The sequence below is a fragment of the Pristiophorus japonicus genome, chromosome 18, assembly GCF_044704955.1.
Source record: "Pristiophorus japonicus isolate sPriJap1 chromosome 18, sPriJap1.hap1, whole genome shotgun sequence".
Lineage (NCBI taxonomy): Eukaryota > Metazoa > Chordata > Chondrichthyes > Pristiophoridae > Pristiophorus > Pristiophorus japonicus.
The window spans coordinates 78,715,561-78,721,562 of record NC_091994.1 but is presented as its reverse complement, the minus strand read 5'-3'; positions in this window follow the sequence as shown (position 1 = coordinate 78,721,562).

The window sequence follows — 6,002 nt, the reverse complement described above, 5'->3', positions numbered from 1 at the left end:
TTAACTGTCAGTCAGCTGTATAAGTTTGCCTTGAATAGGTGCTAATTACTGTGAATAGGGAGCTGAGTCAACAATTGTAACTTGGATATGTCTCCAAGTATATAAAAGTTAACACTAATACAAAAGCAAAATATTGCAGATGCTGAAATCTGGAATAAAAACAGAAAATGCTGAAAATCTCAGCAGGTCAGGCAGCATCTGTGGAGAGGAAGCAGAGTTAATGTTTCGGGTCGATGACCCTTCGTCACAACTGGAGAGTGTTCAGAAAGAACGGATTCTTAACAAGCACTGAAAGGGGAAGGGGAAGGAAGAACAAAAGGGAAGGTCAGTGATAGGGTGGAAGACAGGAGAGATTAGAGAGACAAAAGGGGTGATGGCCCAAATTCAAATGGTAATGCCAGGAGTTAGAAAAACATTAGTCAAGATAGGGTGTGAATGGTGGGATAATGACCAACTGCCATTAGAGACAAGGAGAAAAAAAGAAAGAAACAGGCTTTGAGGGGGGGGAAGGGGGGTTGGGGTGGGGGAGGGAAAAGGGAGCCAAAGATTGGCAGCGTTTACGCTCTGAAATTGTTGAACGCGATTTTGAGTCCAGAAGGCTGTAAAGTGCCGAAACAAAAGATGAGGTGCTGTTCCTCGAACTTACATTGAACTTCATTGGAACAGTGTAGGAGGCCGAGGACGGAGAGGTCAGAGTGGGAGTGGAGTAGAGAATTAAAGTGATAGGAAGCGCGGGGTCACACTTGCGGACTGAACAGAGGTGTTCTGCAAAGCAGTCACCCAGTCTGCGCTTGGTCTCCCCAATGTAGAGGAGACTACATCGTGAGCAGCGAAACATAGTAACATAGAAACATAGAAAATAGGTGCAGGAGTAGGCCATTCGGCCCTTCGAGCCTGCACCGCCATTCAGTAAGATCATCGCTCATCATTCCCTCAGTACCCCTTTCCTGCTTTCTCTCCATACCCCTTGATCCCCTTAGCCGTAAGGGCCATATCTAACTCCCTCTTGAATATATCCAATGATCTGGCATCAACAACTCTCTGCAGCAGGTAATTCCATAGGATAACAACTCTCTGAGTGAAGAAGTTTCTCCTCATCTCAGTTCTAAATGGCCTACCCCTTATCCTAAGACTATGTCCCCTGGTTCTGGACTTCCCCAACATCGGGAACATTCTTCCCACATCTAACCTGTCCAGTCCCGTCAGAATCTTATACGTTTCTATGAGATCCCCTCTCATCCTTCTAAACTCCAGTGAATAAAGGCCCAATTGATCCAGTCTCTTCTCATATGACAGTCCAACCATCCCTGGAATCAGTCTGGTGAAACTTCGCTGCACTCCCTCAATAGCAAGAATGTTCTTCCTCAGATTAGGAGACCAAAACTGTACACAATATTCCAGGTGGGGCCTCACCAAGGCCCTGTACAACTGCAGTAAGACCTCCCTGCTCCTATACTCAAATCCCCTAGCTATGAAGGCCAACATACCATTTGCCTTCTTCACCGCCTACTGTACCTGCATGCCCACTTTCAATGACTGATGAACCATGACACCCAGGTCTCGTTGCAACTCCCCTTTTCCTAATCTGCCGCCATCCAGATAATATTCTGCCTTCGTGTTTTTGCCACCAAAATGGATAACCTCACATTTATCCACATTATACTGCATCTGCCATGCATTTGCCCACTCACCTAACCTGTCCAAGTCACTCTGCAGCCTCTTAGCGTCCTCCTCACAGCTCACACCGCCACCCAGTTTAGTGTCATCCGCAAACTTGGAGATATTGCACTCAATTCCTTCATCTAAATCGTTAATGTATATTGTAAAGAGCTGGGGTCACAGCACTGAGCCCTGCGGCATTCCACTAATCACTGCCTGCCATTCTGAAAAGGACCCGTTTATCCCGACTCTCTGCTTCCTGTCTGCCAACCAGTTCTCTATCCACGTCAGTACATTACCCCCAATACCATGCGCTTTGATTTTGCACACCAATCTCTTGTGCGGGACCTTGTCAAAAGCCTTTTGAAAGTCCAAATACACCACATCCACTGGTTCTCCCTTGTCTACTCTGCTAGTTACATCCTCAAAAAATTCCAGAAGAGTCGTCAAGCACGATTTCCCTTTCATAAATCCATGCTGACTCGGTCCGATCCTGTCACTGCTTTCCAAATGTGCTGCTATTTCATCCTTAACGATTGATTCCAACATTTTCCCCACTACTGATGTCAGGCTAACCGGTCTATAATTACTCGTTTTCTCTCTCCCTCCTTTTTAAAAAAGTGGTGTTACATTATCTACCCTCCAGTTCATAGGGACTGATCCAGAGTCAATAGAAAATTTTCACCAATGCATCCACTATTTCTAGGGCCACTTCCTTAAGTACTCTGGGATGCAGACTATCAGGCCCCGGGGATTTATCGGCCTTCAATCCCATCAATTTCCCCAACACAATTTCCCGCCTAATGAGAATATCCTTCAGTTCCTCCTTCTCACTAGACCTACTGTCCCCTAGTACATTCGGAAGGTTATTTGTGTCTTCCTTCGTGAATACAGTATACTAAATTGAAAGAAGTACAAGTAAATCGCTGTTTCACCTGGAAGGAGTGTTTGGGACCCTGGACAGTGGGAAGGGAAGAGGTAAAAGGGCAGGTGTTGCACCTCCTGCGCTTGCACGGGAAGGTGCCGTGGGAAGAGGAAGGGGTGCTGAGGGTGACTACAGAATGGACCAAGGTGTCGCGGAGGGTGCGGTCCCTTCGGAATGTTGAGAGGGGAGGGGAGGGGAAAATGTGATTGGTGGTGGGATCGTGCTGGAGGTGGCAGAAATGGCGGAGGATGATCCGTTGAACGTGGAGGCTGGTGGGGTGAAAGGTGATGAGAAGGGGAACCCTGTCATGGGTCTGAGAGGGAGGGGAAGGGGTGAGAGCAGAAGTGCAGGAAATAGAACGGACACGGTCGAGGGCCATGTTAACCACGGCGGAGGGGAATCCTCTTTTGAGGGAAAAGGAAGAAATATAAGAGACGCTAGTATGGAAGGTGGCATCGTCAGAGCAGATGCGACGGAGACGGAGAAACTGGGAGAATGGAGTCCTTACAGGAAGCGGGGTGGGAGGAAGTGTAGTCCAGGTAGCTGTGGGAGTCAGTGAGCTTATAGTGAATACTGGTCGAAAGCCTATCCCCAGAGATGGAAACGGAGAAGTCGAGGAAGGGAAGGGAAGAGTCGGAGGTGGACCATGTGAAGGTGAGGGAAGGGTGGAAATTGGATGCAAAGTGAATGAAATTTTCAAGTTCAAGGCAAGAGCAGGAAACGGCACCAATAGTCATCAATGTACTGGAAAAAGAGGTGAGGGAGGGGACCCGAATAGGACTGGAACAAAGAATGTTCCACATATCCCTCGAAAAGGCAGGCATAGCTAGGACCCATGCGGGTTCCCATAGCAACACCTTTAATTTGGAAGAAGTGATGGAGTTGAAGGAGAAGTTGTTCAATGTGAGAACAAGTTCAACCAGGCGAAGGAGGGTGGTGGATGGGGACTGGTTGGGCCTCTGCTCGAGGAAGAAGCGGAGCGCCCTCAGGCCATCTGGTGGGGGATGGAAGTGTAGAGGGATTGGACATCCATGGTGAAAAGGAGACAGTTGGGGCCGGGAAACTGTTAACCTGATGGAGGGTGTTGGAGGAGTGGCGGATATAGATGGGAAGAAACTGGACAAGGAGAGAAAAAATAGAGTCACGATGGGAAGAAATCAGTTCTGTGGGGCAAGAACAGGCTGAAACGATGTGTTTACCGGGGCAGTCCTGTTTGTGGATCTCGGGAAGGAGGTAGAAGTGGGCTGTGTGGGGTTGGGGAACTATGAGGTTGGTGGCTGTGGAGGGAAGATCTCCAGAGGAGATGAGGTCAGTGATGGTCTGGGAAATGATGACTTGATGTTCAGTGGTGGGGTCATGGTCCAGGGGGAGGTAGGAGGAGGTGTCAGTGAGTTACCGATTAGCCTCTGCAAGGTAGAGGTCGGTTTGCCAAACAACCACAGCGCTATCCTTGTCAGCAGGTTTGATAACAAAGTTGGGGATGGATCTGAGCGAGCGGAGTGCTGAAAGTTCAGAGGGAGGTAGGTTGGAGTGAGTGAGAGGAGCAGAGAAATTGAGACGGCCGATGTCCCATCGGCAGTTACCAATGAAAAGGTCTAGAGAGGGTAAGAGGCAAGAGGGAGGGGTCGAGGTATAACGAAAATTCTGAAAATGTGAGAAAGGGTCAGCTGTGCAGGGGGAAGACTCCTGGCCGAAGAAGTGGGCACGGAGGCGAAGGTGGTGGAAAAAGAGCTCGGCGTCATGCCGAGCTTGAAATTCATTGAGGTGGGGGCGTAAGGGGATGAAGCTGAAGCCTTTGCTGAGGACTGATCTTTCGGGGTCAGAGAGGGGAAGATCGGAGGGGACAGTGAAAACACGGGAGAGGGCAGAATTAGAGGAGTGCAGACATCTCGGGGGGTTTTGGGGCTGAAGGAGATTACACAGATAAGGAGGGCAAGGCGATGGAGGGATTTGAAAACACGGATAAGAATTTTGAAATCGAGGTATTGCTTAACCGAAAGCGAGCACAGGGGTGATGGGCGATTGGGACTTTGTGCGAGTTAGGACATGGGCAGCCGAGATTTGGATCACCAGGGTAGAATGTGGGAGGCCAGCCAGGAGTGTGTTGGAATAGTCAAGTTTAGAGGTAACAATCCATATGAGGGCTTCAGCAGCGGATGAGCTGAGGCAAGTGCAGAGATGGGCGATGTTACAGAGGTGAAAATAGGCGGTCTTCGTTATGCTGCTAAACTTTGACGTATAAATCAGTGGTTAAGAAATGAATTGACTCCAACATGAAACAGAATGAGATTCCTCCTTGCAAGGAATCTCACTCCAGCTCTGGTGTCAGGTTGGATGCAAACTCCAGATATGGCCTGGAACTGCAGCGTCGGTGTGAAGCAGAATGGGTTGGCACTGATGCCACAGTGGTAATGTGAATGTTCAAATCAGCTTCTCAATGGTGTACGTATAACTTGTATTTAAAGCCCAAAGCAACAATACCCCCAGCACAGGAAAATACAAGAATCTCAACCTCAAGAATCAAAATACATTGATTATGTGGTGGTATAATCCTTTAACCTTTTCCTTTTTGATTCTTCCTCTGTTTCCCACTGCCGTACATTTGGCACGTGTGATGTAAGTTTCTCTTTTTCCCATATGTCGACTTCTAACTCACTCAAATCCATTTCTTCTTGATCAGCACAGTTAAAATTGGCTTCCTTAGCATTTCCCGTTATCGCCTCCGGGGGGCGATAATGGGGCGCTAACAACTTACCGACCGGGCGCGGCGAAATGAATGACTTCCGCTAACTTGGCCGAGAGGTTTGTGGCGGCGGTAACACATTGCGTCACGATCTCCTGCTCCCGGAGATCGTGACATCATCGCCGTGCGCATCGCCCAGTAGCGCCCTGGACCCGAACTTCGGTTCCGCCCACTGCATTATTGCCAGGCGAGAACACCGACAGCTGATGAGGGCGTTGTTCCCATGGCCGGGCGCTTTGGGGGCGCAAGTTAAAGGGGAGGTTAAAGTTTTAAAATTGTTGCAATGCATTATTTCAATGTTTCCCATTTCTCTTTGGCCGGTGCATGGGCTGATCGGGCTGGATCGCGGCTGCCAGCTCACTAGTCTCAAAGCAGAGCCTGCAGCGATGGCCCTTCTCTTTAAGGGAGAGAAGGAGCCTTGGATCGCAGCAGAGTTGCACGGGATATTGTGCAGCGCCGCACCGATATCGCCCCACCTGCGTCCAGGAAGGAAGTGGAGCGTTTGATTTAGAAAAAGCTGAGAATTATTAGCGCCTGCTGCTAATTCTTGCAGCTTTCAAAAGTTAGCGAGCGCTCCCTGAAACTGAAGGGAATTGGGAACGTTGATCCAAGGAACTTATTCACTATGGACAAGAGTTCAAACACCAGGGGACAAAAAGTCAAAAACTAGTTACC